The 26,434-nt window shown below is 40.2% G+C and overlaps 1 protein-coding gene across 2 annotated transcripts in view; it reads right to left on the bottom strand.

Annotated features, from left to right (window-relative positions):
* The window catches only part of LOC101095955 (melanoma-associated antigen B18-like), a 606,992-nt gene that overhangs the window by 569,436 nt on the left and 11,122 nt on the right, over positions 1 to 26,434 (bottom strand). The window contains exon 2 of one of the 2 annotated variants that reach the window (XM_045050420.1): positions 8,680 to 8,856. The exons of the other annotated variant lie outside the window; for it this stretch is intronic. The gene's annotated coding sequence lies outside the window, so the exon portion shown is untranslated. The remainder of the gene's footprint in view (positions 1 to 8,679; positions 8,857 to 26,434) is intronic. 2 annotated transcript variants of the gene reach the window in all.

Raw genomic sequence — 26,434 nt, 5'->3', positions numbered from 1 at the left:
AACCAAGTAGGTTTCCAAATATTTTTTCAATCCATCAATAATTAAAACCAAAAATAGAAAAAAAATAAAGTTGATTTCCACTATAATAACAAAAGATACCTAATATACCCAGAAATATCTTCAGCCAAAATATATAGGATCCACCAAATAAATGAGTAAAACAAAGATAACATGTTTTTACAGAAAAAATGAATATATTTCCTATTTATGTCAACAGTTTCCAAATTACCTTATAGTACAAAAATATCAGAATCCCAGTAGGATCATTTAAACCTTGACAAAAATAGCCCCAAATTTAGCAATCATAGAAAAGGTTGAAATAGCCAACAAAATTTAATGAAAAGAAAAAGTTTATATAAGAGAAATAACTGTATTAAACAGCAGCTATTTTAAAAAACTAGAATACAGTGTTGTATTGGTAAAAGATCACATAAGCATAGAATAGCTTATGAACAGATACTAGTCTATAAAAGACTTTAGTATTTGTTTCAAGAAGCACTTACAAGTCAATGGAAAAGACGGACAAAACTGAATGTAAAGAATAATGACTACTGGGAAATAGCCAATATACTTGTAAAATTAAATTATATACAAATGATACCATTAACTCTAAAAACTGAAACCTTAAAAAGCCGATGCAGGTAGATAAGCACATGTACTCTATGTGAAAAATTCATTTATCAGCCTGTTAACAGTGTAATGGATTTCACTGCACAAAACAGCAAAGCTTCTGTATTTAATATGTTAAAACTAAATTTTAAAGGCAAAAATGAAAAGCAAATCAGTGAAAAACACTGGAAGCAACCATGGCAAAGGATTACTGTTTGTAGTCCATAAGCAGCTCTAACACTGGGCAGAATGGTGGTAGGAAAAGCTACCCAATGGTTAACAAGGCTTCATCCCTGGGTGCGCTTCTTCCGCTCCTCTAAGTAAGTGTATTTCAAGTTTTCAGCAGTAAACAAAATGACTTATGTAATTAGAAAAAAATGTTATTAGGAGAAAGGAGAAGCCAAGTATAAATGAGAGGAATGAATTGCCAAGAAGAGTCTTTTTGGTTAAAGAATTAAAAAAAAAAAATACTTTAAAGGAACAGAAGGCCACTGATGTAAGAATTAGCATAAAAATAAGGCAAAGGGCTCTCTCCTGGAAGGTGGGTTACTCAGTGTCTCATTCTGGAAGGGGCTATGGTCAAAAGGACAAAGTCGAAGGAAAAGAACTTTGGAATATACTAAAAGCAGATTCACAAAGTATAATATAAGCTCAATTATATACTCTGAGACCAAATAAAACACTATAATCCAATTGAAAGCACTCTACTTCCATCTTATGGTTTATGAATAGTCACAAAAGTCTACAGGTGAATTACTATATCAGTATTCACTTTAGGATAATAGATTGATACTGTTAATACACATAAAATTAGGGAAATGTAAGAGGAAGAAAAATCAGGTTTCTAATATGGAACATGTATCAGCAGACAATCCCAATTTGAAATCAAGACCTTCTTGTTTGTGTCCTGCTTAAAGTCATCTGTGTTAAAAAGCAGAGGGCTACTGGAAGTTTTAAGAGTACTGTTTTTTTAATCACTAACAATTATTTATAGAGGACCATGTGCTTTGGTCATATGGAGGAGTCAAGATGCTGAGGAGCTCTCTGCTCAATGAGGGTCACAGAGAAGAGGCAGTGATGACGCATTGTTTTAAGTATTGGAATGAAGACTGGCAAAGAGCTCTGACAGTATGTAAGCAGCATTTATTTCCAATGTGAGAGGTCAGAACCAACTTTCTGGGGAAAAAAATATCTTTAAAAGCAGAGACTTAAGAATCAAAGTAAGCCACATTAATACAGGGAAGAAAAGAGATCAAGGCCAAGGAGAAAAGCATGTGGCCCAGAGGCTCAGAAGAAAAGCACATCTCGTTGCTGGAGCACACAATGTGAAGGGACAGGGATGATGGGGAAAAAGGCTGAGAAGAGTTTAATCAGATTAAGGATTCTGACTTCTGAGAGCAATGGAAAACCATTTAAACAGGAACAGGAGGTGTGATATAATCAGGTCTCCAGATTTTAAGGATCATCCTGGCTATTATACAGAGGAAAAAAAGAGGCAGGGTGAAGAGACAGTGAGCTCAGCTAAAAGTTTCATACAATGAGGTAAGATAGTAGCCAAAGCCAGAAAAGAGCGAAGATGCAGAGACATAAAGTTTTGGAAATACTCAGAGGTCAGAATCTTTAAGATTCAGTGATTGCATCACAGGACAATAAAGCCTTTGAATATCTGTAAAATCTAAGTCATTAAATAAACTGACAAAGTTTTTCATAAAATTCCCTTATCCTTTTGTTATCTGGGGAATCTGTAGTGGTTTTACCTATTATTGATACTGATGTTGACTGTTTTCACTTTACCTGATGAGTGTAACTAGAGGTTTTTCAATTTTATTGATCTTCAAAAAAAATTACATTTTGGCTTCTTTTTTTTTTTTTTTTTACCTTTTGTTTTCTGTTGAAAATATTGATGTCCACTCTTACCCTTGTTTCTTCTACTTATTTTTTGTTGCATTTGCTCTTCTTTTTCAAGTTGTTTTTTTTTTTTTTTTTTGAGAGCATGCAATAGAGCACACTCACACATCCAAGTGGGGGAGGGCCAGAGTGAGAAGGAGACAGAGTCCCAGGCAGGCTCCACACTATCGCTGCAGAGCCTGACATGGGCTCCAACTCAGGAACCGTGAAATCACGACCTGAGCCGAAGTCAAGAGTCAGACGCTCAATTAACTGAGCCACCCACCCAGGTGCCCCAACTCTGTTTTCTATTGCTTTGTTTTCTGTGTCAGACTTGCTATTAAGCTTTATTCCTTGAGATCAGAACATCTAATCTAGAGCTAGTTTTTCTCCACTTCTGAGTACTTTACCCACTGGCCCGTGAATGAGGACTTTTTCACTCGGGGTTCTGGGAATAGTAGCTATTGCTGGCCCTTTGTGAGCACTGAGAATTGCTCCCTCAAATCTTGTCCAGTGACTCTCGCCACAGCTTCTGGTAAGTTCCTTTCCAAGTACGCAGTGGTCAGTGGTGAACTAGAGACTCTCCCTAACTCTATCCTGCATTCTCTGGCCTCCTGGAGGTGGCAATGGTAATAGATAGTATTAAGACTGGAGTGACCACCAACTCAATCAAGTCCTACATAGATATGCTCCCCTCTCTTTAGAGTATGTGGGTATCCATCATCTGATAGCTCTGAATTCTCAGCCAAAATCCACAAGAAAAAAACATTCCCATTTCCTCCTGAGTCAAACGACCTTGAGGGCCAGTAGGGTCCATCACTGGTATGGTAGTATGCAAGGAAAAAAGCTAAGTACCTGGCTCTTAGCACCACTACTTATGAAACTTGAATTTAGTTAGGGAGTTAAAAGACACAGGATCCCAAGTTCCTTCCAATTTATGATTTCACACACTAACCTAAAGGAGTCATTTTTAAAACACAGTAGGAGAAAAAAAGGCTGTGCAGCAGGCCAAAAAAAATTTTATTTCATCAGGTTAAAATGAATAGCTAAACGACAAAAATGAGGGAAGGAGGATGGCTATTGTTTCATTAGCAGTGTAAGGGGACTAAAAGGCATTGTATCACTGATGTAATGTTTTCACATTTTAAGGAGCTTCTCAAAAAAAGCCAGCAAGCCAGCTTCAGGGTCATTCTCTGTATCCCTAGTGGGCTATAGCACACCCAACATTAATTATAGTCATTCAGGGAGAAGTCTCTAAAACGCCTTCGACTTTGGGTCTCTCCCAGTAAAGGCTAAAGAAAAAGATCTTCTGACAGACATTTACATTCCTCTGCTTGATTCAGCTTTTATCTTCATAAGAGGGAAAAAAATTACAGGGCTGCAACATGTCACCCCTTTGAAGAGTTACTTAGAGGACAGTATCAATACCTACTCCCACCTACCTAAGCCTACCTTTCTTCTAGGTGATTGATTCATAATTCCCATGTATGAAACATGGTCAAGGATATTAATCTGGAGTTTCTCCAAATGTGAGAAAATACAGGCCCATCTTTGCAGTGTCAACTTTTGGAATATCAGCAAATCTCATTACTGGGAAGGAATGGAGTTGCTCGGTTAGGTAGGCAATTTCTATTTTATCTTTGGAATACGGCTCATATAAAATCAAGAGAAACAAGTTCAATTATTTTCCGCCACAGCCTTTGTGTTTGCCTATTAGTTAATCCCAGCTGAGGTGCTTCCAAGCAGAATATGGTCATCAGTACTGCCCTAAGAGCAGGCAACCCCAACCCCCACCCTGGGTACTCAATTCGGAGGGACCAGCTCTGGTCTTCCTCGAGGCACCACCCTCTGGGTACGAAGAGGAAGCTGAAGGTCCAAGGGTACATCCTCACTTGGAAGCCATTCCCTGCCCTGACGTGGGATACCAAAGCCCTGGAATTCCCCAAGTCTGTAGTAACAGATCACTTCCCTGAATCTGGCCTCCCAAGGCTAGCAGCGCAGGCACACAACCCCTCAGCCTAGGGCAGCTGTTTCCTAAGCCATAGAGAGAGGCTGGATGGGATGTTCACGTGTCTGTGTGTGATCCCTCTTCCTAACAGACACAACAAGGGATGCGAAGTAAAGGCAAGCTGACAGCCAAAGACCTCGAGTTTTACTCTTTCCCTGTGTGAGGCGTGCCCTCAAACACTGGATGAGAAGCACACCAACCACCTGAAGAAAGGATTCACGCTGGTTAAGTCCAGAAGTTAAATCCCATCTGCAACGGATGAAGGGACAATTGGGGAGGCCATCAGGTTTCACCCCTTCATGCTACCCTCCTCTTTCCTCTCCCAGGTAGGAGGTTGCTACATGTTTGTGCCTCCAACTTCCTAGGACTAAAAAGAGGAAAAGAAGCACCAGGGGATCCAAGTCTCAAACCTGAATGGAAAATACAATCAATTAGAAAATCTAAATCCATCATTTTCTTTTCTATCACTTCCTTCTAGCTCCCCTCTTGAGGCTAACAGATAACCAGTCTCATCGAACACTTTTGTGCTTAACACATAATGGCTGCAGAATGGGGATACAGGAGGATGCTGGATTCCAGTTAACCTTGCCGCTTAACTTTGCTGTGTTACTGTGAATGAACTTGCTGTTTATTAAAAGTGGGGGTGAGGATCTCAAATATTGATGGCACTGACTGTAGCTACACAATAGGACCCAGACATTCCCATACTTCTTGCTTCCTCTCCTTGACCCTCTTTCCTGCAATTACTGGCAAGAAAACGCAAATATGGCATTTAGGAAATATGACAGAGGCCCAAACAACTGAAAAGGTTAGGACCTAAACTTTGAACACCACTTTGTCTCCTATTCAGCTAATTTATGTAATACTGATACTAAAGGCGGAGGGAGGGGGATCATACTGCATACTCTGTAGTGGGAATACAGAAAAAGTTGAAGATACATCAAACATGCATAATTGTTCCATATCAAAGCCAAATCTTGATGAAAAATGCATACTCTATAATATATCAATTTCATGTCACAAAATCATTCATAGAAACTAGTCCATACTGAGGGCTCTGCAAAGAAATCACATACATTTATCAGCCAGTTCTTACTAGACAGGTCTCCAGAGGCAAGGGAAACAAAAGTAAACATGAAGTATCCGGACCTCATCAAGATAAAAAGGTCCTGCACAGCAAAGGTAACAATCAGCAAAACCTAAAGGCAACTGACAGGATGGGAGAAGGTATTTGCAAATGACCTATCAGTTAAAGGTTAGTATCCAAAATCTATAAAGAACTTATCAAACTCAACACCCAAAAAACCAATAATCCAGTGAAGAAATGGGCAAAAGACATGAATAGACACTTCTCCAAGGAAGACATCCAGATGGCCAACCGACACATGAAAAGACGCTCAACATCACTCATCATCAGGGAAATAGAAATCAAAATCACAACAATGAGATACCACCCTCACACCAATCAGAATGGCTAAAATTAACAATTCAGACAACAACAGATATTGGTGAGGCTGCAAACCAAGAGAAACCCTTTTGCACTGATGGTGGGAACGTAAACTGGCGCAGCCACTCTGGAAAATAGTGTGAAGGTTCCTCAAAAAGTTAAAAATACAACTATCCTATAGCCCAGCAATTGCACTACTAGCCACTTATCCAAAGGGTAGAGAAATGCTGATATAAAGGGGTACAGGCACCCCAGTGTTTACAGCAGCACTATTGACAATAACCAAAGTATGGAAAGAGCCCAAAGTAAGAGCCCATTATCGACAGATAAATGGATAAAGAAGTGGTATATACATACAATGAAATACTACTCAGCAATAAAAAAGAAAGAAATCTTGCCATGTGCAACAATTTGGTGGAACTAGTGGCTCTTATGCTAAGTTAAGTAAGTCAGGCAGAGAAAGACAGATATATGTTTTCACTCGTATGTGGAATTTGAGAAACTTAACAGAAGACCATAGGGGAATGAAAGGTGGAACACAAATAGTTTCAAACAGAGAGGGAGGGAGGCAAATCATAACAGACTCTTAAAAATTGAGAACTGAGGGTTGACGGGGGGAGGGGAGAGGGGAAAGTGGGTGATGGGCATGGAGGGGGGCACTTGTTGGGATGAGCCCTGGGTGTTATAATTAATCACGGAAATCTACTCCTGAAGCCAAGACTACACTGTATGTTAGCTAACTTGAGAATTTTAAAAAATGTTTCAATGACTGTTAATCACAGACAGACAACTATAATAGGATTTCACTCTTTTGTGGAATCTAGGATTCACAACGGATGAACATAAGGGAAGGGAAGCAAAAATATAAAAACAGAGGGGAGACAAACTATGAGATACTCTTTAACACAAGGAAACTGAGGTTTGCTGGCAGGGTGTTGGGTGAGGGGACGGGCTAAATGGCTGATGGGCATTAAAGAGGACATTGTTGGTATGAGCACTGGGTGTTATATTTAAGTAATGAATCACTAAATTCTATTCCTGATATTATTATTACACTATGTGTTAACTAACTTGTAGTTAACTTTTAAAAAATAAAATTAAAAAATAAAAGAAAAAGAAAAGATAAGAAAAACTAAGTACGGTGATGAAGGGTGCTAAGAGGGTGAATTAGGAATATAATTTTTAAAGTTGTAAATATATTTCTTCAATGGACAAAAAAAGTTTGTTTTTAAGGGAACAGATTGCATTTTCTACAGTGCCAAGTGTATTTTCCTGATCTCATCTGTATTCAAAAAAGCATACATTGTGAAACGAAGAAATCTTTTTCTTTCCTCTTTATAATTTCATCTATAGAATATTCCTTGGCATATTATCAAGATCCTATCACCTGTAAAAAAAAAAAAAAAACTAAATTTAACGTATCTGCCTATATTAGAGAAAATGGGAGATTTTGCAAACTATACGTTTGTCAAGTTCAAAACATTCATTTTCTACAAAGCAGTTTTCCACTATCTTCCATTGTTTCAGAGCCATCTTTCAGGATATAAATAACCTACATTTTGCTTACTGACAAGTGATGGGCTTTAACCAGTTCAAGTGAGCCCTCACTTGAATTTCCTGGCAAAAATGAAGCCAGATCAATAAACTCTATAGACATGTAATCAGAGTTCCCAGTAATCTCTACTTTGCAAATTAAATGGAATGCCAACTACACATGCATGCTTTGTCACCAGGCAATTAAGATAGCATTGGTGCTCTTATTGTTAAGCATTCCTACTGCCCAAGACTGGCTAAAGACCAAGTGGAACAAAGCACAGACCTCACACTAAAGTCCATACAATTGGGGAACTCTACATGAGGCCACGTGTCACCAACTATGTACATTGACTCTAGGATTATTCCCATACCATGCAATGGAAAATGAGGCTCCCACATATGACAAATGAGGCTCCCACATATGACAAAGCTACATGAAGGTACCTGGCCTCCTCCTCCTCCATCACCATGGTCACAACACTTACCACTAGACACATAGCACATCCAAATCCCTTATGGCTTATATCATCTGGAGCCCTGAATCCATTATCTCCCAAAGATCATCTCATTCCCTCTTGCAAATGGTCTCCTTCAGACCCACTCCACCTAACTGTCAGATATACTCAAATGGATCTCTGGTTCTAGTCTCTGTTCAAGGCAAAAATGTTTACAACTGTTACTAGTACACGTCAGAAAACAAGTTCATGGAGACCTAATTGAGCCTAAATGTCAACTTTCCAAATCAAATTCTGTTTTTCTATTCATATTTGTTTTCCCCTGTTTCAAAACTTATACTCTAGGGGCACCTGGGCAGCTGATTCAGTTAAGTGTCTGACTCTTGGTTTCACCTCAGGTCATGATCTTGCAGTTAGTGAATCTAAGCCCCCCATCAGGCTCTGCACTAACAGCACAAAGCCTGCTTGAGATCTTCTGTCTCCCTCTCTCTGCCCCTTCCCAAATCGTGAGTGCTCTTTCTCTCGCTATCAAAAACAAATATATGTTTTTAAAAAAAATGTATACTCTCAGAGTGACATCAGTGAGATGGCAGAATAGGAAGCTCCAGGCCCTCATTCTTCCGTAGAAACATTTTTATAACTAAAGACTGACTAATATAACTTTCTGTGAGTCAAAAATCTACAACAACCAACACCTAATCAAGGAAAAGGTACATTCCAAGTGGTTGAAATTTTACCTTTTACTTGCCTTTGCCAAAACCTCCCTGCCTAGTGCAGTGACAGTCAGGATGAAGTGATCCCATCCCTGGTTCTCTCTCTCGGGCCACAAGGAGAGGAGTACAACTTATGTCCAACATTCTCATCTGTCTGTAGGCTACGTGGCCTTGTGCAGAAAAGGTATGTCAACTCCTGACCTAGAGAAGAAAGTGAACAGAGTCAAAAAGGCTAATTAGGAGGCCGCAAAATAAGCATGGCTTGAGGTCATGTCTGGACAAGGTGGCTGACAACAAGAAGGGGAATGAGATGAAGCCAAGAGATAACAAATGCACCAAAGAGAAGGAATTGAAGTCAGAAGGCTTAGTAATGAGGAACAAAACCAAAGCATTTCTAAAAATGATAAAGAGGTAAATCGGTGGCCAACATGAAATTCAAGAGGAGAAAGCTCATTGTGGCGAATGCTCTAGACAGGATGGAGTTTGAGGTGGTACCAAGAAATCCAAGTAGAAACTAGACCAGAGGACAAGCTTTCACCTCCAGGTTACAAAGTCATCGATACAGAGATGATTGATCCAAGTTATGGGAGAAATGGAATCTCAAGGAGAGAAAACAGGAAGAGCAAAAGGCGAGGACTGTGCAGGTGACAAAGATCCACATTTAACAAACAAACGTGACAACCCATTCACCAAGTGCAGGTATGACTAAACCTAAGAATTTATTCTCTGTATCATTTCCTAACATTGTAAATGCATCCTTACTGTATATGCTCTCTTCCAAATCTGTCTTGACTACCGAACAGGTGCAAAGCATTGCATCAAGTGGTAGAGAAGGACAGGAAAGAACCTGGCTCCTGTGCTCAAGGGAGTCTCCAACTTACTGGCAAAGGACATGAAAGCAAAGCGAATTAGGAAGGTGAACAACATTCTTGGAAAACAATGAGGATGGGGTAGGTCTAAGGACTAAGCAACCTCAAGGTCACACATTAAAATACGTAAGTCACATACATAATGCATGTGGAATATTTTTAAGTCTCATTTTATGGCTCTCTTCTACCTGTAGAGAATGCTCCCAAGCCTGGAGGGATGGAAATGATAGCTCTTAAATCTTACTCATCTATTGTCCACTATTGAACACTGCAGGCATTAAGTATTTCCAAAGGGGTACCATGGTAACATCAATATACTTGCCTTTGACTTATGATTACCCCACTCGTTTTTTAACATGCCCTTTGAGTCCTTTTTTCTGTGCTGCTCTACTTGACAAAACCAGCTGTCCATTGTGCTACTTATACATGGAGAAAGATAAACTTATCAATAAAACCTGCTGGATGGATTCCTTCTAATCTATCAAAAAAAAATCAGGGCCTTCAGGCATCAAAGCTCATTCCAGCTGTGCTCTTTTTCTGCAAGGTAATGGCAGAAGTGCAACACAATCATGCATTTTTCTCTAAAACTGGCTTTTAATCACATCATTTTATAACATAAATAGCAAAGTGGCTTACACTGGACTTGGAGGCCATCACGTCCTCCTGGGGCCTTAATACTTTCACTCGCTGACCTCTAAGAATAGTAAGGAAGAAATGTGAAGCAAAATCGACACTGATTAGATTAGGAATTGTGTAAGGGGTGGGGGGAGGAAAAACCTTTGTTTTTAGATAAATCCCCTGATCAAAAAAATCTTCGTAGACCAGTTAAGAAAAATCTCTGCTTCTGAAGAGACAAACCTCTCGGGAAGCTTTCACAGATGATAAAGTTAGCAGTCACAGTGATTGAAAGGGGACATTATACTTTAAAATGTAATGCCGTTAGGACAGATGTGGTTAGGATGGCGGGGGGGGGGAGGTGGAGACTACACTGAATATATCTAGAAAACTAAAATAGAAATAAAAATGCCTCCTTTGCCATATTTTCTTAGGAGTTATTTATCTGTTTTCAGTTAAGGAGGAAAAGGTTTGAGCTGAAGATACACTCCCTGTCAACAGGTTAAAAAGTGATCAGCAGTCAGATGAACTATCATAAACTGCCAGACTTTTATTCTGCTCAATTGTTTACTGCTCACTGCAGGACCCTCTTCCCCATCCAACAGGAAATCACCTTTTTTATAAATGAAAGACATTCATCAATCTACACAATACAGCTTTTATTATACGCATAAAAATCCTTATTCTATCCACAGCCAATGTTTCATGGGGTCATATCACCTTATCTAAATAATAGTGGAGTCCTAGAATTAAGGTCTCAGAACAATCTTTGTATTGTAAAAAGTGTCTTGCTTGTTTTTTTTAATTCACAAGCAATGGTAATAAATTAGAGTGACTTATGGAATCTAGGTAAGCATAGGTTGGTTTTCCAATTCCTTTGACAAAGACTAAACAATTGTTTTCCTCAGAGCTTCTTGGAGTTGACCATGTTTTTGTTAGGATGGGGATTGGGTTAGGGGTGCACATGAAGGAAGGTGTTCCCTGAGTTTAGACTGTGTCTCATCAATAAGACTAGTGCCCTCAAGTAACAAACACTTAAGAGGCTCATGAGAAAAATCAGACTTCTGGGGCGCCTGGGTGGCTCAGTCGGTTAAGCGGCCAACTTCGGCTCAGGTCATGATCTCACGGTCCGTGAGTTTGAGCCCCGCGTCGGGCTCTGTGCGGACAGCTCAGAGCCTGGAGCCTGTTTCGGATTCTGTGTCTCCGTCTCTCTGACCCTCCCCCATTCATGCTGTCTCTCTCTCTCTCAAAAATAAATAAACGTTAAAAAAATTAAAAAGAAAAATCAGACTTTTAAGAAAATAGAGTATGTATTCTAGTCAAAATTCTGCAAAGCCCAGAGAAAGGAGCAGGTGAGGAGAGCCTATGAATAGATGAACAAGTCTCATTTCTACGTGAAGCATTTATAGCACCAATTTCTACAAATGCCAGTCCCTTTTACCAACAATATTTGGTCCTTCAAGCAGTCAGCTGGATTTAGAGTAATATGGCTGCCATAGAAGCCACTCCATTCATCTCGAGGGTAGATCCGGTAAATCTGCTCCTTGGCAGGCTTGTTCCTTCCTCCTCCATCTGTACTTTCCCCCAAGCTCTGGAATTGATCAAAAAGTCTAACTATCCCTGATACCACAGACTCATTCTTCACCCAAAGAGACACAAATAACCAAGCTTCAGGGCCACACATTTTCTTGTGCCTGCCAACCCCCCCTTGTAATCCACTAACGTCTCACTCTTCAAAACCCACCACTGGGAAATTTAGCAGCATTTTTTTTTTGGCAGTATTGATTACAAGTATCACAGTAATTTATATCTGCAACTACTTTTGTTTTTTTAATAATTTTACATCACGCTATTCACACTACTTTTATAAAACCACCACCATCCTTGCAAGCACTACGTAAATTAGTGGCCACCTAATTTGGACATCTCCCTAACAATGGAAATTTTTGTTGTAAATGCAAACTGTTTCAAACAATATTGTAAATCCTGCCAAATTCACTTTGAAGCCTCTAGGTGACACTGGCACTGTTGTCTAATGTCCGCTGTTAGATAATATTTAATTCTAGTATTTTTCTATGTGCATGAGCAGAAATGTTTTCCTTGATTCTTAGAACCCAACCTGTTAACCTTATTAGATTACCAGGTCATTTGGTGTCTCCAAGTACCAACATAAAGTCAAGTGACAGCTTAACTATTCCTCCTTAATGATGGTCTTTATCTTTTAATTTGTCTGACTAGACACACTCCAGTCTTTCCTGAGTAGACCACTGGTCACCAACTGTTTAGGATAACCAAGCATCTCTGTTTATTTGGTGTGGGGACAGAGGGCTTACTTGCAACTTAACCTAAAACTGTATTTAGCCAATTATACAAATCTTTTATTCGGGACTGAACTACACTTTCACAGTCCGTAATTATCATTACACAATTTTAAAGCTGCAGAGCACAGAGGCCACAGGGTTGATCACGGAGTTCCACTTTATTGCTACACAAACAAAACATCTCCAAGCAAATAGAAAGCAGCATTCAATAATCCAGCCAAAACAACAACAAATTTAATTTGACACATCTTAAGGGTTAAGCATACAACAAGGCAACATTGATTAAACTCTCTCAGAAAAGATCAATCGAAGACATGTCAGCAGAGTCACAAGAGAGAACCACCCAATTCTAAAATGTCAACAAAAAGAATTCTGTCATCTCTGGGTTTCCACATTGCAATGCACGGACCTTCAACATACCAACTGGACTGCCCAGATTGTTAGACTTCCACCTTACAAGAAGGAAAGACTTTGTGAGTACATTTGGCCTTTTTTTTTTTTTTAGAAAAATTAGTAATTACTCACTTTGTGAATAAATAAAATAGAGGACTCAATTGGAGTTTGTAATTGGTTAGCTTCACCAGGCCAAAGGAAGACATTCTGCAGAGTCCACCATCTCCATCAGTATTATTTGTCATTTAAAAGGCTATGGTAAGACACCCTAATTAAAAACGCCTTAGTCACCATGCTGCCTCAACATCTGAACTTCCATATTAAATCACATCTTGTCATCACTGCCTCCAGATGTCTCCTTCAAAATGCAAATATTCCCGGGGTACCTGGGTGGCTCAGTCAGTTAAAATCCAACTTCAGCTTTGGTGACCTTGTGGTTCATGAGTTCGAGGCCCACATCGGGCAGCTCGGACCCTGCTTTGGATCCTCTGTCCCGTTCTGTCTCTCCCCACTCCCCGACTTGTGCACACTCTCATAAAAATTTTTATGAAAAATGCAAATGTTCCTAGGGAACAGAGTATACTTAGGGTCGTAGCTTCCAAACATGTTGGGTTTTGGTAAATTAGCAAACTAAAGTGCCCTGGTAGACAGACACTGCTCCACCAGAGCAAGGCTGTGCCCTGGGTTCGATTTCAGCTCTGACCAGCCCCCACGACCTGGAGTATTTCTCTATGATACTAGGCTGCCTGCTGATGGTCAATGGACTCAGTTCTCATTTCCTTGGAAGCTTCCATATTTCTGTTTGATGCTCTCTAAAAGTAATTAGCCACACAATGAGAAAGAATGAAATATGGCCCTTTGTAGCAACGTGGATGGAACTGGAGAGTGTGATGCTAAGTGAAATAAGCCACACAGAGAAAGACAGATACCATATGTTTTCCCTCTTATGTGGATCCTGAGAATCTTAACAGAAACCCATGGGCGAGGGGAAAGAAAAAAAAAAAGAGGTTAGAGGGGGAGAGAGCCAAATCATAAGAGACTCTTAAAAACTGAGAACAGGGGCGCCTGGGTGGCTCAGTCAGTTAGACGTCCAACTTCAGTCCAGGTCACGATCTCGCGGTCCGTGAGTTAGAGCCGCGCGTCGGGCTCTGGGCTGATGGCTCAGAGCCTGGAGCCTGCTTCCGATTCTGTGTCTCCCTCTCTCTCTGCCCCTCCCCTGTTCATGCTCTGTCTCTCTCTGTCTCAAAAATAAATAAACGTTAAAAAAATTAACAAAAAAAAAAACTGAGAACTGAGGGTCGATGGGGGTGGGAGGGAGGGGAGGGTGGGTGATGGGTATTGAGTAGGGCACCTTTTGGGATGAGCACTGGGTGTTGTATGGAAACCAATTTGACAATAAATTTCATATATTGAATGAATGAATAAATAAATAAATAAATAAATAAATAAATGTAATTAGCCACAGGCAAAACCTTCCTGAGAGACCCCAAAATGAGATTTCACCAACACTATGTTAACCATCCTGCGACAAGACTGGGCTTCCGGGCTGTAAATGCCTGATACTTCAAGGACAGCTGATCCAACCAAGCCTGTAAGGCTTGAGATCCTATCATTTAAAGCTCTTTAGTTTTACCCTCGCCATTTCCCTACACATAACCAACTCCTCCTTCAACTGAAAATCTTCTAATGCTTTTATTTCTAAAACTTTCACTCCATGGTATGCTGGAACTGGTTCATACAGGCCGGCTAGATACAACCAGGTGTGTACAGCTCCCCACTCTACACTCAGCAACGTTATATTGTAGCCTGATATCAGCCATAATGGGAGTATTCATACTATGGAAATCAGCAAACACTACCCATCAGGGCTTCGTGCAAGAGCCAATTTTTAGAGATTTACCAGACATTAGGTTTTCCGAAATGACAAAGTTCTCCTACTCTCACAGAATTAGTTTCCTCTTTTTGTTACCTTTTTCTAATTAGTCCACTAAAAAATGGTTCCAAGACATCGCCATATATTGTGAAGACCTCTCAAGTGACCATTAGACCCTGTTCCTAGAACGGATTGCTTTCAGGAAGCTCTTAAAAACATTGTATTGAAGAAATACTTTTCCTTTATGTCATTATACCATCTGATTTTATATTTCATATAATATACATATATTACATAAAATCTATTATCCTTTAACTCATTAAATTTTGTTCTAAGTCTGCCTCCCCACCTTCCTGAAAGCAACTTGAGGGTGGGAGCCATGTTATGGTTACCACTACACATCTGGTTGATTCTTCTGGCTTCTTATTGCTGTTCAACATGGCTCTTCTCATCATCCTGTCCCAGTATTTCAATTTCAACATGGTACCACCTGGCTCGATTTCCCTCTGCAGCTCTTCCCTGCAGTCACGTTTGAATCTCAAGCAGCTCCCTCACAGTCCATGAGAATTTACAGTCCTCCCTTCAAACCTAATGCCCACTCTCCTGCTGGGCAACTTGAACATCCTTCAGAATGTGTGATGCAATTTAGAATATAGGGGCCAATGGCAGGCTGCCGTAAGGTGAGCCATTTTGGCATTCGAATTACTTTTTTAAGTTGATTTGAGAGAGGACAAGTTCAAGTGGGGGAGGGGCAGGAAGAGACAGAGACAAAGAGAATATCCCAACCCAAGCAGGTTCCACGCTGTCAGTACAAAGCCTGATGTGGGACTCAAACTCACAAACCATGAGATCGTGACTCTGGCCAAAATCAAGAGTCTGCTGCTCAACTGACTGAGCCACCAAGGTGCCCATGGCATGCAAATTATTTTAAGCTGAAGGCAATCAAGACCCTTTGGCTTTAAGAGAAACTTCTGCCGGTTCCTTAACTACACAGAAGCAACTAAAGTGGAAGGTCTTTTCAGAACAAAGCTTATGAGCAGAGATCAATTTTATCTGAGTAAGCCATCTATATGGCAGGACGAACATTTGTTTACCAAACATCTGCTTACCAAACATTTGCTTGTACATCTTCCTGTGAATTGTATTCCTTCCCTTTGAAGTCCCAGACTCTTATTCCCCTTTCCTCAGGTCCGGATGACACATCTATCTCATTTTTCCTGTCTTTGCAATTTCCGTGTCTGTGCAGATTGCCAGTACCCATGCTCTTAAATTTGATCTTCCCCTATTCCTCTCTCTCATGTCAATATGATTCTTAATCCAGCTAGAAAGATGCTGGAAGAGTACAGGAATTCTTCCTGACAATAGCCACTAACTTCTGATACTTTTTCAACCACATTCTACTTCAGCTACCATCTCCGACAAGACCACATCCTGGACCTTCATTTCTCCAGCAAATCTCCCACTGGAAATATACTGTGAGGGAAGAAGAATTTTCCCTCTACCCTCCCCCTGGAATAAGAGAAAAAATACAAGATTAATAACATGTATACCTCTTGTGTACATAAGGCACACCCAGGGAAACTGAACAACACCAAAAGGGCCGGAGCCATCACCTTACAATCTCGAGCTGAAGACAAAAAATGTTAGGGGTGGGGAAAAGAGTTATGGGAAGGTACCAGGAAAAGCACAGGAAACAAGAGTATAGTTGATATGCTGATTCAAGTCCTTGCCTTTTCCAATGCTAAGAACCTTAGAAATCCAGAGTCATCCTCTTCCCGGTACAGGGAAGGAGACATCCTTACAAAATCAAGATTTCCCTTATACATGTAAATGTCGCTTACAAAATAATTCTTACTTTGCAGAGCTTCTCCTGTGTCTGCAGTTTCTTAAAAAGAATCAGCTCAAAATAATCCTTGTGCCAAAGAGCCGTATTTTCGGGTGGCAAATTCCACTCCCATTCGATACCAAACTCCCAAGGTCCCACTGGCTGAAACAACACCTCTTCTTCCATTGCTTCTTTTAGCCAGACTATCTATGGTGCTTCCTTCAGTGTTCCTCTCAGGTTATACCCACCCTTCCAGTTCCACTTATTTCCCTATAAAACTTAAATCCCATCAAGAATAATTTCAATAACTTTCTTGACAGCACTTTTAACTAGTTATCTCATTGATATTAAATCTGACATCAATCACCCTCTCAGGAGTACTAATAGCCACCTCCTCCCCGATGTCCAGCCTGCTGAGCCTGCTAGGGAGAGAAAAAGATGACAGTGGCACAGCAAGTTTCCATAAGAGTCATGGTCTCCAACCGCAGGTGCTCTCTGAGTGTCACTCAACAATCCTGCTAGAAATCCCTCAACTACCCTTGCTTTCACTGAAAAATTTTTTCCATCTTGGTAAAAAAAAATACGTAATACTTATTTTTTCAGCCATTTAGGTCTCGCTTTCCTATTTCCAGAAGCTTTTGTGAACATTGACCACTCTCTAAAAAACCCAGCAGTCCCCTTAGCTCCCTTCAGGAAGCCAGCTTTTCTCCTGAATCACAGCTGCAAGTTAACACTCTCTTCAAAGTCCAGTGCCAACATTTTCAAACACCAGGACAAAAATACAGAGGGAAGCCTTCCACTACAACCTTCGCTTCCCCCTTTCCCGTACCCTGCTCTTTCCCACACCATGAGGAGCCTCCCTAACAAACTTAAGCACCCCGCCACTCATATGGCTATACTCCATCAACATCCCCCAAACAGTTATCTTGGCCACCCCTCAGTCCCAAGTATCCTAACACCTAACGTCATACTCCTCCCTCAGGAAGACAGACTTTGTAAGAAAATTGCGTGGGCCCTCAAAGCCAGCAGAGATACATGGGAAGACAATTCCAATGTCTTGGGCACCTGAAGCATGGTTTAGAAGGGGAATCTCAAGCTCTGGGTAGGCATATCCATTAGCTCCATGGACTTCTCACCCTTTAAAGTGACTATTAGCTGGGGCACCTGGGGGGCTCAGTTGGTTAAGCAGCCGACTCTTGATTTTGGCTGAGGTCATGTTTTCGTGGTTTGTGGGGTCTACTTGGGACTCTCTCCTCTGTCTGCCCCTGCCTCTCCACTGCATGTTTGCTGGCGCTCTCTCAAAACAAGTATTTAAAAAATAACTAAAGAGGGTATAGCCATCAAAGGAACCTAATAGTGCACACTCAGCACAGGACCCAAAGCAAGAGTACTGGGTGCCTGGGTTCTCTTCTTTGTACTGCATCATGAACACTCTACACTTCAGCCTTACCTAAAATTCTGCTATTTTGAAAATATGTGAAAGAAAACAAAACATGCAACCCCAAAATATACCACTTTGGCATTTGCTTATTTTGAATTAAAGTTATTTAAGAAATAGCCAATACAAGGGGCGCCTGGGGGGGGTGCTCAGGTCATGATCTCGCAGTTTGTGGGTTCAAACCCCACACATCATGCTCCGTGTTGACAGCTCAGAGCCCGGAACCTGCTTCGGATTCTGTGTCTCCCTGTCTCTCTGCCCCTGCCCCACTCACATTCTGTCTCTTTCAAGAACAAATAAACTTAAAAAAAAAAAAAAAGGCCAATGCAAGAAGGCCCGTCTAATTCTTTGTCCCCCTGAAAATAAAAAATCTCCCACGTGAGAGGTATCCCCCCCAGTAAGGGTTGGGGGGTGTTAACAAGGCATCCTTATAACCAGATATGTGGAATTTAGGACCAAAAAAGGTGTATCGACAAACTTGCTTTACTTATGTGCTATCGCAAATCCAAATTTACATCTTGTCTCTTACTGATATATTGTCTGTCTCCAAGGTATAAAAGCCACCCACTTTAGTCACTCTAAGTCTCCTTTCTGTGTGGTCCTGTATGTATGAAATTCAGTTTTTCTCCTCTTAATCTCTTTGTGTATCAATTTAATTAGAACTGTCCAAGAACACAGAAGGAAAACTTTTCCTCCCCTATTACAACATGGCCTTAGAATTTTATACCTTTTCATCATTCTTTCTTCCTACGTGAAACTTGTTTCCCCATCCACTTGTCTGCCAAACTAACTCCTCTCAGACTCAGTTTACCCAGCATCTCCAATGGGAAAATTCAGTTAACTCCATGTCCCCTGTGTTCCTGCACACCCCATCAGTTTCTGTGCTGCCAGTCTCACACTGCTGTTGCATGCTTGCGGGTCTGTCTCTGTGACTATCCCATGAGCTCCTGAAGGGTACATACCATGTTCTATCCCTTCTTTAATTGACTCTAGAACCATTTCCTAATTATGTAACAGATACTGGAAACATAACTCAAAAAATACTAGACAATAAACATTGAAAAATGCATGATTGCTTTTCTGGTATTTCTGTAATATTTTATATTGAAATGTGGCTTTTTTAAATTCACTAAGAGATTATCTTTTTTCCATTTTTATTTATTTTTTTAATACAATTTATTGTCAAATTGGCTAACATACAATGTGTGAAGTGTGCACTCTTGGTCTTGGGGTAGATTCCTGTGGTTCATCGCTTACATGCAATGCCCAGGGCTCATCCCAACAAGTGCCCTCCTCAAAACCCATCAGATTATCTTTCTTTAAAACAATAAACCGCTGGGGCGCCTGGGTGGTGCAGTCGGTTAGGCGTCCAACTTCAGTCAGGTCACCATCTCTCGGTCCGGGAGTTCGAGCCCCGCGTCGGGCTCTGGGCTGATGGCTCCGAGCCTGGAGCCTGTTTCCGATTCTGTGTCTCCCTCTCTCTCTGCCCCTCACCCATTCATGCTCTGTCTCTCTCTGTCCCAAAAATAAATAAACGTTGAAAAAAAAAAAACAATAAACCGCGAACACAAGACAATGACTACTTCCTTTGTATCTAACAGGATTCCTCTATCAATCAGGAAGAAAAATTCACATTAGGCTACAATCTGGAATTTGAGATACACCACCACCCCCCAAAAAGCAGACGCTAAGACAAGGATTTGGGTTCAGGTGTTTTGTTTCAGAAGTGATCCCAGAGATCACTATGAAGGAGTAGAAAAGACACAGCAAAAGGAACAAAGCTAATAAAAGGGGTGTTAATAAGCAGTCTCTGCATTGGGCATCTGTACCCAGAGTGTCTGTTGTACTCCCCATGCCTTCCTAAAGGGAAAAACAAAAGCTGTTTGGCCTTTGAGAAATTTTAACAATCTCAAAAATGTCTGGTCTCATTTTTCTCAACTTCAGATCCCTCTACTTCAGGAACTGGTTACTGCTTCCTCTACTCCATCATTCAGTCTTTGAAGCTCTCCACATTCTCCCTCTGTTTTACACATGCACACCTCATCATTTCTATTAATCAAAAAAAAAATAGGCAGTAAGCCCTTCTAATCTGCTATGCCTGCTGGAATGTGTACAGCTAAGCAATGTACATTGAAGTTTACTATAGAGAATCTGCAACGTTTGGTAAACTTTAGACATTCTCAAAAGTCAGCTCCCAAACTCATTCTCAAATGCCACCTTAGAACACCATTTCCCACCTCCCTAAAGTAAGCGTGCTATGAACAGGAAACCCAATTACTATGGCAAGGAAGTGCAGGCTCTGCTTGCTAGATGAGTGCTCAAAACTCAATTTCATGCTGCAGCAAAATTCAAGTTTCTCAATTTCACAGACATGTGTGAGGAGAGCTGAAATTGTAAGTGTTCCAAGAACTAATGCCAAGTGCCTCAGTTAGCTTTTCCTGTACAACAAATCATTCCCAATTCATGAAATTTAATAATAGGCACGTATTTCTTGCTCATACATCTGTGTGATCAATGAGTTCAGATCATCTATACTGGGCTCAGGCTTAATTCTAAGCTTTAGGTTAGGTTCAAGACTGTTCCACAGGAGTAGCCTCCCCCTTTCACTAGAGTTAGCTGGCGCACATCCATTTCATGACAGAGGCACAGACACAAGGGGGTAAAGCCCAAGAGCACTGGTACGTTTTAAACCTCGACACACATCACATTCACCAGCATTCCATTGGTCACATTAAGACACATGGCCAACGCTGTTAGCAGTGGGACAGGGTGACATGCTACCTTCTCATGGAGATAAAGATGGAGAGGACCGTTATTTGCCAAATAATAATCTAATCTACCACCTCAAGTCCAGAGTCCTCTCATATTCAATTCCTCCTAGAAACATCAAAGCAACCCCCCCCCCAATAATGTACCAAAATTAGACTATATTCAACAGTTAGGAGTTTATTCAAAATGGCGTTTTTTTCCAGCTTGCTCCAGGAGTATTTTGTAAACAACATCTAATGCATCTTCACATTTCTATGTTTTATCAACAGTTCAATAAATTAGATGTCAAAGAATCCTAAGGGCGGATGTTTCCTGATAAGAGGAATCTCATAAAGAAATTATGGTATATTTAGAAACCAGAATGACATTTCCATCCTTTATTTGTTTACCACTTGAACTTTACCAACTATATGGCAATGTATTAAATGTCTTATTAGTCATTTTCTTGGTGATTTTCCAGCCTCCTGAAAAATTATAGACCCAACCACAGTTTAAGGGCTTCCTAAGTCACCCCACTTGTGCAAACTTCTAGAAAATCCTTTTTCTGAAATTCTCAGGACTTCTAGCATATGGAGTGGAGCTAAAGCTGACCTGCTTTCAGCTTGAGGTCTTTCTCAATCTACGCAATTTATGAATAAATCCATTTTTGCTAGCTGATTTGTTTATGGTAAAGCAATAAAAGAAAGTCCTCATTTTTGAAATACCAGCATTTACAGCAGTACTAGCCAGCAACACTATTCCAATTACAGTTCTGATCAGTGGCTATCTAAGCGTCACTTTATACCCTAAGCCTCATGAAAGTGCCCCCGCACGGTAGCAGGACTCAAGGAGTTGTTTCCTCCTGTACTAATGTGCATCCTTACATTTTGGCAAATTATTTATGTTTCTTTTCTCCTGATGCTCTTTAGATTTCTGGTCAGTGATAATTTATCATAGATAGAGGGGAAAAAAACCACAATACTTAATTAGGTTTTTAAAAGGTTTGACTTTAGCTTTAACCATGGTGATTTTTATCACAGCATGGGCAGAGGAGAGGAGAGAAGCCAACAGAAAGTAGTGAAAAGAAGTCTCAGCAGGCAATATGGCAAAGTTTTTCAGTGAGAAAATGAGGTTGGACAGGATACACAAAAAGCACCCTCCAGCAAGCAATCGATCATGTAAAACTTGGTATTTAGAGGGCATCTTTTATTTTAAGAATTCAAGCCACTTTCCAGGCATGAAGCACCCACTTGGAACAACATTCATGTGGGTCAAGAAACAAGTCTTCCTACGGTGGACTTGCAAATGAGGAAACAAGAGAGCTGGGTGGTCTTCTCAAACGGAAATGTTTTCAACCTGGATCTGTACACCTACATCTAGCGATCTATACCACCAGTTACAGGATGGTGAAGTGACACAATCAGGTGGTCCTAGAAGGTTCGAGCATGGCACTCCAAGAGGGCTGAGAGCACATCCATTGGCAAGGGGCTTCTACCCTGGGGCACTGTGGTTTTGACTCCTGTAGAAGTAACTGAAAACATAGTGTTCCCCAAAGCTGCTGGCTTGAATATTTGTGAATTGGCAGAGCCAAGGTAAAAGAGGACTTCATTTTTGGTATGATTTCTGATAGAAAACCCTATATACACATATATACACATGCACACGGGTCACCTCTAAAATGAAATAAATATTCAAAATTATACCATCTACAAAGGTATGAAACATCAACACAAGCTCACAGAAATAAAATATACAAGAGTCCAAGCAAAAGTAATGAACTTTCCTGCCTCCATTAAGAAGACTGATTTTGGGGGGCGCCTGGGTGGCTCAGTCGGTTAGGCGTCTGACTTCAGCTCAGGTCACAATCTCGCGGTCCTTGAGTTCGAGCCCCATGTCGGGCTCTGAGCTGATGGCTCAGAGCCTGGAGCCTGCTTCTGATTCTGTGTCTCCCTCTCTCTCTGCCCCTCCCCCGTTCATGCTCTGTCTCTCTCTGTCTCAAAAATAAATAAACGTTAAAAAAAAAAACTTTAAAAAAAAAAAAGAAGACTAATTTTGGTTACTGCAGTATTTAGAGCTCTTTGATAAGCTTTCAGATAAACATTCATAAACCCAGGTAATTCATAAAACAGACTCATTATTTAAAATTCTATTCCCATTATGGTCTGGTACACCTCCTGTGTACATGGCAAAGACCCAGGCAAACTAAGTAACCTCTGAAATGGCCTAAGGCACCACCGTGAACACCATCTTCAGCTTAAAAAAAAAAAGATGCTGGGGGTGGGGAGTCAGTTAGGGGGAGGCTATCAGAGAAAGCACAGTGAACAACGGTAAAGGTGTTAGATTGAAATTGTTGCCTTCTCCACTGATCAGAGTTTCTAGAGATTTAGGGTCACCTTTTCCCTGGCACAGGGTGGGAGATGCTCTTAGCAGGGCAGACTCTCCTTGTATACGTAACGGTCTCTTACAAAAGCCCAACTTCTAGTTTGTGTTCAGAGCTTCTCCTGTGTCTGAAGTTTCTTAAATTATCAGCCTAAAGTAACATTCTTATCAAAGAGACATATGTAAGGGTGCCAAATTCTGTTCCTATTCACACCTAAATTAGTAAAATTCCCACTCATCATTTTCCTTTTCCAAAAATCAATGAAGCCTCATTTCATCATGAATTGTAACAAATGTATAAACTCTATTAATTCCCTTGTGTCATTTGCAAGTAAACGGCTACTTTCCCTTAGAAAATACTGTGCATACTGCACCCCCTTTGCTAATGATACACGTTTAATCAATGGATTCCACCAAAGATGTCCTGAGGACCATTGGTTCCTATGTACTCCTTTCTCACAAAGAGCTACTCTTTACAAAACCTCCCCACTTACTTAACATTTTATAGTGAACACCGTTGTACTGAGAAAACACAGCAACACAAAAATGACCAATAGGTTTCTTTTTTAGGGTTCTGGAGTACAATCCCCATAACCTTTCCAACACAATGACTTGCCCTCTCACTATAGAAAACTGTGGATAAGAAAAAAAAAAAGATGAAACCTACAGGAAGATTAGAAACGCCAATAGAAATCAAACAAAAGGGTGTTTTTTCAACTTGTGCTTTTGTTTTGTTTTTGTTTTTTTTACCCCGGGTAGAGGCAAGAGTGTTGTGGCTCTTGTTGAAATTTTACATGCTGGCGCGCGCTCGCGCGCACGCACACGCACACACACACCAGTTTTGAAAAAGCATTTAGAATGCTCGTATGGGGTTCTTGCAAGTAGATGAGCAAAATAAAGACAGATGGCAACTAAATAATGTAACACCCAACTCTAACACTTTACAGCTATGTTGCCATTACACACTTCGCTACTATACTAATTCAAACTTCAACTTGACATTGATCACAAAAAAATATATGCATACATTCAACACCATCTGTTGTGTAAGTACAATTCAAGGAAAAAGAGCCACCATGGGATGTCAGTAGTCAAAATGGATTCTAGGGTAACACTCTTAGCAGGAAGAGGTCAGGAGCTCAGGTGGTCCAGTAGCTGACCCAATAGTATTTGCCAAAATTCAACTGACACTTCTTCCATTGAAAACATTTTCTCAAAAAAAAGGGGTACAATATACAGACCTGCATGCGACGTAACCCTGTTATGATTTATAGATCTGTATAAGTTACCAACTTGAAAACCAATCCAAGTTGTGTAGATTTTTTGTTTGCTCTTTTTCTGTCAATAACGTTGTAAACTAACAGGAGATTTTCAATGTAGCCAGTGCACAAGAAAGCATTTTCTATATATAAATACCTTTTAAAAAAACAGAAAAAAATCAAATGCCTTGCTTCCAAACCACGATTACAAGTACTAAGATTTCCAGAAAGCTCTTATCCATCCTTGCTAGCCAACCACCTTCTTCACATCCTAATTCTAGATCAAGTCTAGACGCTTGAAAGCTCTCTTGGTCAGGATGTATGGAGAAGGTTATAGACATGTCACAATTGCATCACAGGCTGCCCATCACCACGAGAAGAAAATCAAACACTGTATCATGAGGATTCAGAATAATTTAATGCACTGTTTTGACAGATTTCAAATTCCTCAAGTAAAAGAAAACCTCTTAATAGAAATCAAGATGAAAATGTGGCTATGCAATAAAGAATATAATGGAAGGTATCTGAAGATATTTTGACATTTTCCCTCAAACAATACTCTTTTTGTAACTTTGTAAACCAGAGTAAATATATTTACAATATGAGGAGAAAAACAGAACACCTTCAAGAATAGTTTTAAAATCCTACCAAGCAACCTATTTCCAACATTAGCACTGAGACCTAACTGAAAACAAAACTAAATCAAACAAAAAAATTAACATGAAGGGGTTGGCCCTTAATGTAAAAGCTATAAATGTTCAATAAGCACAAAAAGAAGGCTCTTACAAGGAAGGAACATGGCCATAAATGACATTTTAAGCCCTGAATTCACCAGTGAAATAATGGATGCTGAAGGTAATTAATGCCATTATCAACATCTCAGGCAAAAAACCCAAGGAATTAGTCATAGCTACTGTTACACAACCTCACTTCCCAAAGGCTCCAAGACACCACAAAATTTAAATTCCTTACCCTCACATAACGAACAGATAATGGGTGCCAATTTTTACTTGGAATATATGACATACTCTAAGATTTTTTTTGATAGAGGAAAATAATTTTATCTTATTTTTAAAGTGTATTTATTTTGAGAGATAAAGAGAAACAGAGCACACACATGAGAGGAGGGGCAGAGAGAGAGGAAATCTTGACAGCAGCAGAATCAAGAGTCAGAAGCTTAAGTGACTGAGCCACCCAGGCCCTCTGGCATACTCTAAGATTTAGAGAGATAGGTTTGGTAGTGTTTTAACTATAGGAGGTACTGAACTCATGAAAATAAACTAAAAAATAAACACAAAACCTGTAATTCATGGCCTTACTTCTTTACTCTGAAGTCTATTAAAAATGTTTTTGCTATGGTGGATAGCAGTTAAAGCTGGTTAACAGTTTTATTTAAAAGAAAATGTTTGCAGGGCACCTGAGTGGTACAGTCAGTTAAGCATCCAAGTCTTGATTTAGGTTCAGGTCATGATCCCAGGGTTGTGAGATCGAGCCCCACATCAGACTCCATGTTGAGCATGAAGCCTGCTCAAGATTCTCACGCTCTCCCTCAGCCCCTCTTCTCCACTTGTGTGTGCACTCTCAAATTAAAAAAAATAGTAACAAAAGGATGCTTGCCCAAGGAAACGCAATCATGTTACTAACAATCCACTTCAGATATTTCCTTTTTATCCTATTAACCCAGGTTGAAAAGCTAAGGAAAAGGTCTCATTTCTATTTAATTGCCATTAATAAGGTTCACAAACTTCTGGGTAAGTTTTGCTAAAACCACAGCTTGCTTTAAAGCAAAGTTTAGATCTTTAATATACATGCATATTTCACAAAGGTTATGCCAAACACTAGAAGAAATTTCCCAAAGTTTTATGTGAAAACCTGGATATGGAACTAAACCATAACCCATCATTCCATTTATAAAGAATTTTCCAAACGTGTAAAATAGGTTTACTCGTCAAAACTTGTCCATACTTGAAAAGTCAAGTAAAGTAAGTCTCAGAGCCGGATCAGAATAGAGGGAGAGCAAAGGGTTTGCAAAGAATTCAGCTAAGCATGCAATAAAGAA

The sequence above is a fragment of the Felis catus genome, chromosome X (assembly GCF_018350175.1).
Source record: "Felis catus isolate Fca126 chromosome X, F.catus_Fca126_mat1.0, whole genome shotgun sequence".
NCBI lineage: Eukaryota > Metazoa > Chordata > Mammalia > Carnivora > Felidae > Felis > Felis catus.
This window is presented reverse-complemented; position numbering and strand designations above follow the sequence as displayed.